A 15,001-nucleotide genomic window follows, 5' to 3' on the forward strand; every position below is an offset into this window, starting at 1 on the left:
TCCGAATATTCCATAGAAGATGTTGAACACCTGGGTAGTGTCTGGCTCTGCAAAATAAGTTCCACATTCCATCTTAGAGAGAATAATATTTGTATCAATCGGATCTGCTGACGTATTCCGCGGTGTGACATCATGCCACGGCCAGGCTTTTATTCATTTTATTGTTCCACCTCAGCGCGTTTAGCGAGGCAGTTTCCTTGGCACGTCTTGTCAAAGCAGAGATCGTGTTCCCTTATTCCGGGATTCTCATCAATACGGGTGTGGGTAACCCAACCGTCACTTGGGTATGACTCCCTAATTGAAAGCGAGTCTCAAATGGTTACGGGGAGGGCTCTTGGTATTCACCTCCTTTATAAAGGAACCAAGGCCCGACTCCCTTCTTCTCAAACCAATCAAATCCGCCCCTCGCTTCGAGTTCCAACACCCAAAGCTCTAGTTTTAGGCGCTTCGGACCTTCGAAGATGTCCGGCTCTGACCTACAAGGCCGGTGGATGCCTTCCTCCATTACGGAAGAAGATGTGCGAAAGCTAAGAGATGCCAGGTATCTAACCAGCGAAATCTCGCATAGACTGCCTACTCAAGGGCAAGCGGTTCCCGCTCCCCAGCCCGGTGAAAGCATGGTGTTCACATCTCACTTCCTTCGGGGGCTAGGCTTCCCGATCGATCCCTTTGTGAGGGGGCTTATGTATTACTACGGGCTGGAGTTCCACGACCTAGCTCCGGAGTCCATCATCCAGATCTCATCATTCATTGTCGTGTGCGAGGCCTTCTTCCATATCACCCCTCACTTCGGATTGTGGCTAAAAACTTTCAAAGTGGAACCGAAAATGATCGAGGGGCAGCATGCTGAGTGCGGAGGGGCTATAATAAGCAAGATGGATGACGCTCCATGGCCCGAAGGCTCTTTTCAAGAGGAGTTCGGCTTATGGCAACGAGACTAGTTTTACATCACAGCCCCTAGGGGTACCACATGGGTGGCACCACCTACGTTTCGCTCGGGTCCCCCACCACGGCTGGCGTCATGGGTTAACAAAGGACTTATCTGGGGGCCGCCCAAAGACGTGCCCTTGCTGCAGGGCCATATTTCAGATCTTCTAGAAAGGGATATCAATTTGACCGTAGTGGCGCAAGTCATGGTGATTCGCCGCACACTGCCCTGCAAACGTCGACCTCTCCGCCTATGGGAGTTCAATCCGGAGGGACCACAAGTCCTACAACATTTCATGGGAATGACACCCATGGAGATGTACAAATTGTTCTTCGGATCACAAGCAAGGTGTCCGGATTTGTCCGAGGACGCAGGTCTGAGCTGCAATCGCCCGGATGCTAAAGTAAGTAGCCCCGTATTTGGATACACCATCCATATTTTTATCAAATCTACCCTTTAGAAAAGTTGTCCTTCAAACAGGAGTGGATGGCGAAGGCAAAGCTTATCAGGTGTCCAGCCCCCCTGCCCGAGACCGTGCCGAATCCCATGCTGACCAGGATGCTGGAGGTCGCGCCGTTGGCGGAAGGCGAAGAGGGGACCGAAGGAGCTACCGCCTCCACGAAGGAGGCCGTTAGGAAGGGAAGAATCGAAAATTCTCCCGACCAGGGAAAGAAAAGGACTGCCTCTAAAGACCCAGAGGTGATAACCTCAAAACGTTGAAAGAAATCTTCGTCAGAGGGTTCGACACTGGAGAACGCCCCAGCCGAATCGCCCCCTAAAGGGGACCCGCTCTCCCCCGAGGCGTAAGTGAAGGGAGGGCTTCCATAATGAATCACACTCATGTTTTATTCCTGAGGAAAATAACCGAAGCATTATTTTGCAGTTCGGATCTCAACCCTTCTCAGCAGAGCTCATCTTCAGGGGATCTTCGTCCAGAGATGATAGAGAGCGAAACGCCTCCCCTTGTTCCACCGTCTCACGAGGCTGGCGACCCCGAGGTATCGTCCCGGAGGGTTTTTTCAAGTCCTGACCCTGGAAAAGGTCGTCAGACTAGTCCGACACCCTCTTGCGCGCCGGCGGAGGGGCTGAAGGATCTGCTTGGTAGGGCGTCCATCTCAGAAGAACACCGTACGTTGATGGATACGGTGATTGAAAGGATTTCATCCGCGGAAAGTGGATTGTACGAGGCTGCTAGGAGTTTACTAACAGGCTTTGAGGTATGTAAAAAAGGTGTACCTTTCGGTAGGGCCGCATATTAAATGTGCCCTGTATGAATAGTAGCCCCTGAGACTGTGTGTGTCGTCACGAGTGACGGCACACAGAGGATCATAACCCCAGGTATAATATGTCGCCTATTCTATGAAGGTGGCGAGGTGTTCGGTGGCTAGCCGGACTGATGAATCTGCTGAACTGAAGTGGCAACTTCACGTAGCAGATGCCGACATCGCGCTTGTAAATAAGCGGCTAGACGAGGCTCAAGGTATGTTCAAAAGACACCCAGTAATAGGAGCTTGATGCTCGGGCCTTATATATATATATTATGTAGATGGTGCTGCTGCCGTGGAGAACCTTCGGGCGGAACTTGCCCGAGCCAAGGAGCAAGCAAGGAAAAGTGATGCGGCTGCCATTAAAGCGGCTGAAGAGCTAAGAGACGAACAGGCTGCTCATTGCCAGAGCAAGAAGGAAATAGCGAGATGGCCAAAAAATTGAAGGGTGCTACCGACCGCTGTAAATTTCTTGAACAAGCAGGTAAGGCGGCTCAGAAGGACCTTGAAAAGATCACTGCCGAAGCCAAGGATACTCGCTCTGCCATGAGAGCGATGAAAGAGGAGCTGCGTCAGGCCGGAGATATCACGGCTGTAAAGCCTTATATGCTGCGGATGAAGTTCGGAGACCCCAAGTATGTTCCATTAGACCGGCAGTGGAGTGCGGAAAACGCTTATCTGGATTTGGCCGCAAGTGCGGCGGACGCGACCGAACACTTCCGCAGCCGAGGTGACCATGAGTTGGAAGAGCTTTTTTGGTCGCAGTACCACAATCTAGAACGCTCACTGTCAGTGTCCGACCATTTAGCCGCCTGGGCAGAGCTGAACAGATTATCCGGACTCGCCATGAGGTATGTTGCGAGTCGTCTATGGCCGGAGAAGCCGGAGCCGAAGAGTTATTTTGGCTTGGTGCAGCAGTTCCTTGGTTCAGTGCCACATGCTGATGCGATGAAGAGGTCGGCATGCATAAAGGGCGCACAGATGGCTCTTGCCCGTGTCAAAACATACTGGGCAGATATGAAGGCCAGTATTGTTGCGTCCCAGGATTCAGACGAAAGCCGAGTACCCACCAAGCACTATTTTGAGGAAGTTCTTCCTGGCGCTCGTATAATAGAGTCGCAGTGTGTCGGGGAAACTGATCCACGAACACCTATGGGGCCGGCGGACCGGGCCCCTTTCGGTTCGGCGGGGGGCGGATGTCGCACGAAGAGCGGATCGAGGCGAAGCACATGAGCAGTTTACCCAGCTTCGGAGCTATCCGGAGAGATAACACTCCTACTGCTGTTTGTCTGATTGCATTGAGTTCTTGCTCGGGTACACTGAGTGCTACAGTACACACGAGACCGAGCGTGAGTGTTCCCTGGTTCCCAACTGAAGCGAACTCTCTCTACGTTGCGCATGGGCCTCCTTTTATATGTTCAAAGGGGTCACCGACATGTGGCAACGCAGAGAAGGGTAAAAATGGAAAAGGGGTTGCGGTTGGTACAACCACCTGCACAGTGCATCCTACCTAACCCTGACGGCAGGGGACAAAGGCATTAAATGCCCGTCTGCGTCGCCCAAACTGTGTAAAAAGGGACCGTCAGGGGCGCCACCGCTCGCCACGATGGCAGTCTTGTCAGCTTCGCATGCCACCGCGCACCGCTGGCTGCACAGCCTCCCGCCACGCGCGCCTGGAAAGGCCCCCAGAGCGACACGTTGGTGGATGTGCTGGAGCGTGGGTACAGAATGGTAGCCTGCCGCGGCAAGCGCCTTGCCGCGGCTGTTGTCTTGTCGTGTCCGGAAGCTTGTCGCTCACCGGGCCTTGCCGGGACGCGTGGCGCGTCGCGGCAAGTTCCTCGAAATGCCTTGGTTGGCCTTCTCGGCAAGCTCCTCTTGCCGGGGCCTTGTCTCCTTGGCTTAAATACTTTGTTCTTGAATGGCCCAAAGGAACCACGGAGGACCTTGGCAGTCACCCGGCAAGCCTTGCCGCAGGGTGCTGCAACTGCCCGTGCACAAGTTAGGGACACTAGGGTACCCCTACTCTAGTACACCGATAGGAGCCCCCGGGCCTGGTCCACACACGGTGCCGAGCGCTGTTGGGCCAGGCCCAAAACAGGGCACAGGCACACGCGGCCTGGGTTACGCCAAATCTTGCTCCGTATCCACCGTGCCCTCCTTGAACGGCACACGTTGAATGCGGCATCATGGGAGAGATCGTGGGTGGTTTCTTTATTCGGAAGGGTGAAACCTCCGCCCCTCCCTTTTTATAAGCAGGGGAAACAGGGGCAGTTTGCCCACTTCGCTGGTTGTTACTCCATTCTCGAAAATCTCCGCCGCTCCCCCCTTCTTCCCGAAGCTGAAAGAGAGCAGCGCTCCGCCCCCCATTGCCACCAGCACCACCAACGCCGTTGATCTACCCCACCACTTCCGCCATGGCTCCGAAAGCCGACAAGGGGAAGGGCGTGAAGTCGGCCGAGGCGCAGCGGCTCACGGCGCTGCGAAAGGAGCGGGCCATCTTCCCCCCTCAGCTTGACGCAAAGGAGCTGAGGGAGTACTACTACCTCTTCTGGTCGACGGAGACGCGAGCGCATCCACGCACGAAGGTACTCCCAGCCACCGCTTCGAGATTGGCTCCGAACGGGTATCCTTTCTTCGCGCTGTTCTTCTACTGCGGGCTCTGCCCGCCCTACTCTGAATTTTTCTGCGACATCATGAACACCTATGGGTTCCGCCTCCTTGACTTCACCCCCAATGCTGTCCTGACCATGGCAGTTTTCACACATCTATGCGAAAACTTTGTCGGAGTCCATCCAAACATAGCCCTCTTCCGCCACTTCTTTATGCCCCGGGTTGAGAGAGGAGAGCCCCTTGCCGGCGGAATCGCTTGGATCTCGAGGATCGGCAAGAAGGAAGCCTATCTGGAGGGAGAGCTCCGTAGCAAGTGGGATGAATGGAGAGCAGAGTGGTGCTGGGTCATCGAGGAGAACCCACAGCCATTTACTGCCCTGCGCCAAGCCCCAATAGTACGCCGCAACGATTGGAGCAACGTGGCCCCGAAAGACGACAGGCTGAAGATCACCGTCACCCGGATCCTTCGCCTCAGGCTTGCCGGGCTCACTGTAGGCGCAGTTGGCGCAGATTTCCTTCGCTGCCGCATCGCCCCCCTGCAGGAGAGGGGGAGACCCGCCTGGGAGTTCCAGAACTCGGCGGATATCATGAGGCTGCGGCCGGGCCTCAATTTTAACTTCACTGTTCTGGAGCTGGACGCGATGCTCCTGGAGCTGTTCAAGCGCGACCCCCAGCATCCGTTCATGTTGCCGTGGGATGTCGTTCCGCTGTGCAACAATTCTTCGCTCGACCGCATCCGCGCAATGATGCCGCTATGCGACTCTCACGGAATCGTTCCAACTTGGCAAGAGCCGGCAGACGCCATCGTGCAGGAGTTCTTCGATGGCCTGGTAGAAGTGCCGGTCCGCGCCGACGAGCAGAAGAGCCTCACCCGCGACACCACCGATGCGGAGATGCAGCGCATTGCCACCAGGCTGGAAGAGGCGGCAGCAGCCGCTGCCGCAGGTGTGTTTGGGTTCACCGTGGAAGAGGCAGAGGCAGCAGAGGGGCCAAGCCTTGCTGAGCGAGAGGAGTTCGCCGGCGAGGAAGAGCTTGCCGGGCCTGAAGCTGAGCCGAGCGAGCCCGACGAGGAAGAGCTTGTCGAGCCCGAGCCTTCAGATAGCTTGCCGCAGGCGGCGCCCCCGGCCCCGCCAAGAAGGCGTCTCCGCAAGGCCGCAGATGTAACGGGGCGGCAGATGGGTCAACAGCCGCCGAGCCACGCGACATGCTCTACCGCGGCAAGCACCGTTGCCGCGGGAGCGCCTCACGCCACTGCGGCAACTGGAGTGGGGTCTTCCCGGTCCGCCGCCACTGCCCCTGCCAAGCGGGCGAGGGAGCCTACTCCTCCGCCTCGTCGCACCGGAGGTGAGTCGGACTTCGATCTCTCCGTGCTCAGCTCCGACGAGGAGGAAGAAGAGTAAGATCCCTTGCTGTTCTTGTTGTTCTCCAATCTTTGTTGTTTTGTCTTGTGTCTGATTTGCTTTACTCTGAACCTGTTCCTTTTCAGGACACTGGCCCAGAGAGCGGCGAAGAGAGCCAGGGCCCCGGTGATCGTTATCGAGGACGACCCCACCACGACGGCAGAGGACATGTTCGAGACCACCTTGTCGGACCCGGCAACCATTCCTCAATGCAGCCCCCAGCGCAGCCCCCCACGTAAGTATATGGTTTACTTTATGCTGTCAGGCGCGCATGGGTGCTCTTCTTTTGCTAATATCTGTATGTTGGTTCGTGTAGGAGCAGAGCAGCCTCACCAGGAGGACCCGGAGGCTGCTCCCGAAGTGCTATCTGCTTCGACTACACCGCCAAGGGAGGCTTCCCCGGCAAGGGAGCGTTCTCCGGCAAGGGAGAATTCTCCGGCAAGGGGCAGTTCTCCGGCAAGGTGCAGCACTAGTGATCCTCCGGTGGTTGAGACCACGACTGCAGATCCAAGCACAGGTAACCCTTTTGCCTGAAAACTCCCCTTGGGTTCTTCTTCTTCTGATTTTCTTTTCGAGTGTTTGCTTGACCTTTTTCCCTTCTTCGGTCATCAGATCCACCTGCCACGGAGCCGATGGAAACCGAGGCCGCCGGCGAGGAGAACGCGCGCAGCAACAACGACGCCGCTGCCGCCACCGAAGAAGAGGCCGGTGCTGATGATCCCGCCGGCGAAGAGGCCGCCAAGGCTGCCGCTGCAGAAGCAGGCGAGGGATCCGGCGATCGCACTGACGGCCCCGAGGCCGCAGGAGCGCCAGGCGCTACACTGACCGCTGATCCCTCCGCCGATGCTACAGCGCCAGGCTCCGAAGAGCCCCAGCCTGGCGCCTATTTGAAGGCCGGCGAGGGCATCTTAATCAAGCTCCCCTGGGCGTCAAGCTCCAGGGCGCCGGTCAAAGGAGAAATTTTTGACGAGGAGGTGCTCGCCTCCGCTGGGCTCGCGCTAGTCAATGCGCCAGGCAGCAGCAGCGACGAGTCTGAGGAGGAGCGGCTGCTACGGAAGCTGCTGTCGCTCTACCGCGCCCGACAAGCCAAGCTGGCGTCGCGAGAAGCACTTGTCGCGAGGGCGGGAGTGGATATTGAGAAGCGCGCCGAGGAGCTTCGGGGTCTGAGGCAGGAAACTCTCCGGTCCCTGGCGGAGGAGCGGGAGCAACTTCTCGAGGAGCGGAAAGCCTTCCTCCTCGAGAAGGCTGAAATTGAAGAGAAGCAATGGCTTGTCGCCTAAAATCTATTTGCGCAGGAGGGAGAGTTGGCACAGCGCAAGGTCAACCTTGACAGCCACGAGGAGGAGCTTGTCGCGCACGAGCAGGCAATTGGCGGGGCTCTCAAGGAAGCAAGGGATGCTGCCGAAGCTGCCAAGGCCGCCAAGAAGGAGCTGGAGACGAAGGTAGCGCAACTGGAGGCTGATCTCCGGGCGAGCGGCGAGGAGCTTGCCGCGCTCAAGCGTGAGCGCGAGAAGGACGCTGCCGCACATGGTGAGCTGCAGGGTCTTCTCGCTGAGAGGAGCAAGGAGCTCAACGCTGCCAAGGACTCCAATGCGGATCTTGAGTTGAAGTTGGCCACTTTGACTCAGACACTGGACGGCGCCAAGGAGCGGGAGGTGGCCTTGTCGGAGAAGATCAAGGCCGACGAGGCGCTGCTGGCGAGTGCTGCTGCCTCCCAAAATGCTTTTAGGGAGACGGTGGAGCACTGGACCGAGGGTCTGGTGAATATTGCCGCCGCCATCGACGGGGAGTTGGCGCAGCTGGGGATGGAGGATCTCGGGTACTCCTCCGACGAGCACCTCCAACCCAGCGCCAAGCTCAACTTGTTCTTCAAGGGCGTGGCGACGGCCCTCCAGCGACTCCGGGAGAAGATCCCAAAGCAGCTGGCCGACGAATCGCGCAAGATCTGCGCGGGGGTTCTTCAGAAGGTGCTGGTGAAGGTGGCCTTCCGCAACCCAGGCCTCAACCTCACTAACGTCCTCAAGTCCCTGCCTGCAGATGCTGATCTGGAAGTGCTCAAGGCCCTTGTCGCACCCATTGTGGACAAGGTGAGTGAGATCAAGAGGGTTGAGGGCGATCGCGTAGATTAAGCCGCCCGTCTTTTCTTTTTCTTGTCGCTGCTGGTCATGTTATGAAAACAATCTATTAGAGCTGCGACAAGCTATCTTGTAATATAACTCTGTTTTGGGTAGAAACTTGCTATGTTATTTCCTTTACTTGGTTCCTTCCTTTGTATGTTTTTGCCCTACGCTTTTAGGGAACTTGTCGGTGCAGGCACCTGGGCCGCGAGCGCTGAGTGTGGGACATCAGCAGCCTGCTGGCGGGGCCGCTACCGACAAGAAACCTTGTCGCAACTAGTCGCAGCCCACTTAAGTTGCTGAGCGGACTCGAAACAAAGTAAGGGCGCAACTAGCTACGAGTTGGTTCCTCCGCGCACAGGTTTACCATACAAAGTACGGTCGTTCGAGGAAGATAACTTAAAAATTTAAAACTGATTGCTCAAACTTTGGCAACTTAGCTCTTTTTTTTGTTGTTTGCTTCCCGGCAAGGCGAGAACTTGCTTGAACGATGCCTGGTCCACACCATTATCTTCTCCCTTCCCCCCGGCAAACTTGTGTGCGAGGGAACCTTCTTTTCCTTTTTGAGAAAAAGAAAGAAGAGAAAATAAAGATATGGAGCCTTACGGCTCGTTATTGCTTACCGGGGGTAGGTGCTGCACAAAGTGTCAGATAATGCATGCAAATATAAAGTAGAAAGCATGAATTTGACAAGATGTGCGGAGCACATGAGCTTTACTTATGCACAGGATCTGCGCCCGGCTTTGTACAAAGGATTACATGCAACATCGGCAAGACTTGTACAAAAGGTGGTTGCCGGAACAGGTTCCGGCAACCGCGCCCTACGGGTAAAACTTACGAAGATGCTCAATGTTCCAGGAGTTGCTCACCGGAATGCCATCTTCGGTCTCAAGGCGGACAGCGCCAGGCCTAGTGACTCGTTTCACCCGATAAGGGCCTTCCCACTTCGGCGTCAACTTGTTGGAATTCTTGGCGGACTGAACGCGCCGAAGAACAAGGTCGCCTTCCTCGAAGCTTCTGGCATTAACTTTGCGGCTATGGTAGCGGCGCAAAGCTTGCTGGTATCGAGCAGCTCGTACAGCAGCCTGAAGACGGTCCTCCTCAAGGAGCAGCGCGTCATCTTGTCGCAGCTGCTCTTGCTCAAGCTCATCATAAGCGAGCACTCGAGGTGACCCGTATACGAGTTCTGTGGGGAGAACTACCTCTGCTCCATAGACTAGAGCGAAAGGTGTCTGGCCAGTGGCTCGATTTGGCGTCGTCCTGATCGACCAAAGAACCACCGGTAGCTCCTCGATCTAGTTCTTTCCGCACTTGTGCAGCCTGTCGAAAGTTCTGGTCTTGAGCCCGCGTAGCACTTCAGCATTTGCCGTCTCTGCTTGACCGTTGCTTCTTGGATGAGCAACAGAAGCGAAGCAGACCTTGGCACCAAGGTTTTGTACGTACTGCATGAAGGTGCGGCTCGTGAATTGCGTGCCGTTGTCGGTGATGATCCTGTTAGGGATCCCGAAATGGCAAACAATCGACCTGAAGAACTTGACTGCTGACTGTGCTATCACCTTCCTCACTGCTTCCACTTCCGGCCACTTTGTGAACTTGTCGATTGCAACGTACAAGTACTCAAAGCCCCCGACAGCTCGGGGAAAGGGGCCAAGGATGTCGAGCCCCCAGACCAAAAATGGCCAGGATAAAAGGATCGTCTGGAGAGCTTGAGCTGGCTGGTGTATCTGCTTGGAATGGAACTGGCACGCTTCACACTTGGTTACTTGTGCAGTTGCATCCTGGAGGGCTGTCGGCCAAAAGAAACCTTGCCGGAATGCTTTGCCGGCAAGTGCTCTTGCACCAATGTGGTGACCACATATGCCTCCATGTATCTCTGCCAACAACTTTCGTCCGTCTTCCCGGTGAATACACTTCAAGTTCACGCCGTTGAGTCTTCTTCCGTACAGTGTGCTGTCAACAAACTGGTACATACTCGACTGCCGGGCTACTCTTTCCGCTTCTTCTTGCTCTTCGGGAAGTTCTCCTGTCTGAAGGAAATGGACAATCTGCTGTGCCCATGTTGGAGCTTGCGGCTCGACAACAAGGACTAAAGGCACATCTGCTGCTGCGGGAACATCCGCTTCTACGGCAAGAACCTGTGGCTTTGTCGGAGCTTGATGTTCCCCGGCAAGCTTGCCGGAGCAAAACTTGTCGGGAGCATTTGCTTCAACGGAACAAACCCTAAGGCTTGTCGGAGCAGACTGCTCCTCAGCATCCTTGGTGTTGATTTTGGGGACCTTCTTGGCGGCGGCTTCGGGGAGCTCTGCCGGAAAATAGTCACCAGAAATCAACTTCCTCTTCTTGCTCTGTCCAGTTGATGGCGTTACAGACGGTTGAGTCAGCTTGAGCACAAAGATCCCTGGTTCCACAGGTAACTTATGTGCAGCGCACTTTGACAGGCCATCGGCAATGTCATTCCGAGCTATTGGAACATGTTCCATCTGTAGGCCGTCAAAGTGCTCTTCTAGCTTTCTCACCTCATCAACGCAAGCTTCCATTAACGGACTCTGATAATTCTTGTTCACTTGGCGGACGACAAGCTGTGAGTCACCCCTGACAATTAGCTTCTTGATCCCAAGGTCTGCCGCGATCCTGAGACCGGCAAGCAATCCTTCATATTCTGCAGTATTGTTCGTTGCTTGCTCCTTGGGAAAGTGCATCTGGACTACGTACTTGAGGTGCTCTCCGGTGGGTGCAACTAGTAGCACGCCCGCACCGGCGCCTTGCAGCGAGAAGGCACCATCAAAGTACATCAGCCACTCTTTGCTCGCCTCCTTGCCATGGATGCTCGTTTCTGGAATTTCTTCATCCTGTGTTGGCGTCCACTCTGCTATGAACTCTGCCAATGCTCTGCTTTGGATAGTTGAAGTGCTCTCAAACTTGAGGCCAAAGCTTGACAGTTCCAGCGCCCACTCAACAATCCTGCCTGTCGCTTCTGGATTTTGCAGTATCCTCTTCAGCGGAAAATGAGTGAGGACTGTGATCTCATGTGCTTGGAAGTAATGGCGCAGCTTCCTCGAGGCCATGAGGAGGCCGAAAAGCAATTTCTACACACCAGAGTACCTTGACCTAGCCCCCTGCAGAAGGGAACTGACAAAGTAAACTGGGCGCTGCACCATTCTCTTCTGCATCTTCTCATGCTCCTGCGCAGATCCATCCTTGTCGGGACCAGAGCTTGCCGGTGAAGTCCTCTGCTTGTCGCTGGATGCATCTGTCGTGGTTGCTGGCTCATCATCCGCCTCTCTATCCGCTACTAACGCAGCACTAACCACTTGATTGGTTGCCTCTATATATAGCAGCAACTTCTCTTGTGGCTTAGGTGCGACAAGTGTTGGAGTGGAGGACAGGTATCTCTTCAAGTCCTGCAGCACAGCCTCCGCTTCCGGAGTCCATTTCATTGGACCTGCCTTTTTCAAAATTTTGAAAAATGGCAGGGCACGCTCAGCAGACCTAGAGATAAACCTCCTGAGAGCAGCTACACAACCGGCAAGTCTTCGTACATCCTTGACGCGCTTCGGTGCTTCAATCTGCTCAATGGCCTTGATCTTGTCGGGATTGGCCTCAATTCCGCGTTGAGACACAAAGAACCCGAGAAGCTTGCCGGAGGGGACTTGAAACACGCACTTCTCGGGGTTGAGCTTGAGGTTGATCCTGCACAGATTTGCAAAGGTTTCGTCTAAATCTTGAATCAGAGTTGCCTTGTCCTTGCTCTTGACCACTATGTCATCCATGTAGGTTTCCACGTTTCTGTGCATCTGTGGTTCAAAAGCGTGATGGACTACTCTCGCAAACGTTGAACCAGCATTCTTCAAACCGAAGGGCATCCCTATGAAACAGTATGTGCCACATGGGGTGATGAATGCGGTCTTCTCCTCATCCTCTTCTGCCATGAAGATCTGATGGTATCCTGAGTATGCATCAAGAAATGAAAGCAAGTCACATCCGGCCGTGGAGTCAACAATCTGGTCGATGCGCGGCAAGGGAAATGGGTCTTTGGGACAAGCTTTATTGACATCAGTAAAGTCGATACAAAGCCTCCATTTCCCGTTTGCCTTATGCACGACTACAGGATTGGCCAACCATGTAGGATGGAGCACTCCTCTAACAAGGCCTGCTGCTTCCAATTTCTTGATCTCTTCTGCAATGAATTCTTGGCGCTCCACTGCTTGTTTCCTGACTTTCTACTTGACGGGCCGCGCATGAGGACAGACGGCAAGATGGTGCTCGATTACTTTCCTGGGAACACCGGGGATGTCAGACGGTTGCCATGCAAACACGTCGACGTTCGCCCGCAGGAAAGCAATGAGAGCGCTTTCCTATTTAGGGTCGAGGGTGGCACTGATGGTGAAGGTACCACCAGTGCCGTCCTCCTTGGCGGACACCTTCTTGGTCTCTGGTGGAGCTGTCATTGTCTTCTTACACTTGCCGGTGGAGCTCGATGGTGCGTCCTCGACGGTAGCGCAGCACTCCGAAGAGGTGCGCTTGCCGGAGTGGGCATCAGAGTTCTTGCCGGACTTGGTATTCTTCTTTGCCCCGGGAGCTTCAGCGGCAAGTGACTTGCGATCTGTTGCGGCTGCTGCTTCCCGGTAGATCTTGTCGGCGCAGATAGGAGCATCCTTCTTGTCGCCGGGGACAGAGATGACACTTATCGGGCCTGGCATCTTCAGTATGTTGTATGCATAGTGAGAGGCTGCCATGAATTTGGCGAGCGCTGGACGGCCGAGTATCCCATTGTAAGGCAATGGAAAATCGGCAACGTCAAAAGTGACCCTCTCAGTCCTGAAGTTCAACTCGCTGCCAAATGTTACCGGCAACGTGATCTTTCCCTTCGGCTTGCTCCTTCCCGGATTGATTCCTTGAAATGTGCCGGTCTCTTCAAGCTCGCCATCAGGGATCTGAAGCTTCTAGAGTACCACAGAGGAGATCAGGTTCAAGCCGGCCCCGCCGTTAACTAGCGTCTTAGTGACCTTGAGGTTGCGGATGGTTGGTGAAACCAACATCGGCAAGCACCCGACCGCGGTTATGCGATCAGGGTGGTCCTCAATATCAAAGATGATAGGCGTGCTGGACCATTTCAGAGGCTTGCGTGACTCGACGGGTGGTTCTGCCGCATTGACTTCCCGCACCCACTGCTTGAGCTGGCGGTGTGAAGTATGCAGAGAAGCATCACCGTCAACGCACAGGACCTCTGTGGCTTTCTGGAACTCCTGCTCATCGGTCTCGTCATTCTCCATATCTTCATCATCGTCGTCATCTTCATCCTTGTCACGGCCGTGGGGAGGTCTGTCTCCTTGCCGCTGCTTGGCCTTGCCGCGGCGTCCTCCTCGGCCGGGACGTTTCTTGCTGGCTCCTCCAGCACCTTCCTGGGCTTTCTCCTTGTCGCGTCGCTCGTATTCAGCCTTGTGCTGTTCAACAAGCTGCTCGACCTTCTTGCAGCTCTGGAGGTCATGGCCCTTGGTGCGGTGGATCTTGTAGTACTGCTTGTTGGTGCTGTCCTGCTTGTCGGCGACCGCCACAGCTGTGGCAACCTCCTTGCCGGAGCTACCAGCTTCGGCTTTCTTGCCGGACTGCTCAACAACTAGCACATCTTTGCTTTTCTTCTTCCTGTTGTTCCGCCGCCGGTTCTTCCTTGCCGGGGCAGTCTCCTCACTATCAGATCCTCCTGCTCCTCTATTCTCTCTGGGGAGTTTCCTCCCTTCCTCAGCACGTGCACATTTGTCGGCCAGGGCATATAACTCACTGACGTCTCTGATCTTGCACATCGCCATCTCCTCCCGCATCCTGCGGTTCCACACGTTCTGATGGAACGCGCTGATCACCGCGGCAGGGTGGACATCTGGGATGTTGTGCTGTACGCGGCTGAATCTCTGAATGTACTTGCGCAGGGGCTCTCCTTCCTTCTGGGCGAGCAGATGGAGGTCGCTCTCTTGGCCATGAGGCTTGTGGCCACCTGTAAAGGCGCCGACAAACTGATGGCATAAATCTGCCCAGGAGGATATGGAGTTGTCCGGCAAATGCATGAGCCAGGATCTGACATTGGGCTTGAGCACCAGCGGGAAGTAGTTGGCAAGGATCTTGTCGTCCCGCCCCCCAGAAGCTTGCACCGCGATGGTGTAGATGCTGAGGAACTCCGACGGATGCGACTTGCCGTCGTACTTCTCTCGTACATCTGGCTTGAAATTCTTCGTGCTGGGCCACTGGACTTGCCGCAGCTCACGACTGAACGCAGGGCAACCTACCGCGTAAGGCAAGTCACCTGGTTCCCCTGGCGCATGCATGTTAACAGAGGGTCCAGCTCGCTTGTCGGATTGATGTCGCGCTTCTCCTCGGCGCTCGATGCGAGTACGAGCGTCTTCTTGCTGTCGTTCTTGAAGAACTTGGCGCTGATCGCGACGAGCTCGTGGATCCGATGATGCAGTGGAGTCGCTGTCAAGGTGGATCCGGCGAGTCGGCGATCTTGGCCTTCAGGGTGGAGAGTGCATGGTGGTTGCACCCCCACCGGTTTCGTCGCCACCGGCTCGTGCCTGGCAGTCCTGCCGCGGCCGCGATGTACTTGGCTGCCGCGGAGTGTCGCCGTTGGCAAAGCCGATGAGACTCTGAATGGTGGCCCTCCATTGGTCGATCTTGTCTTCCGCTGGAGGG

This window comes from Triticum aestivum, chromosome 4B, assembly GCF_018294505.1.
Source record: "Triticum aestivum cultivar Chinese Spring chromosome 4B, IWGSC CS RefSeq v2.1, whole genome shotgun sequence".
NCBI classification, from domain to species: Eukaryota; Viridiplantae; Streptophyta; class Magnoliopsida; order Poales; family Poaceae; genus Triticum; species Triticum aestivum.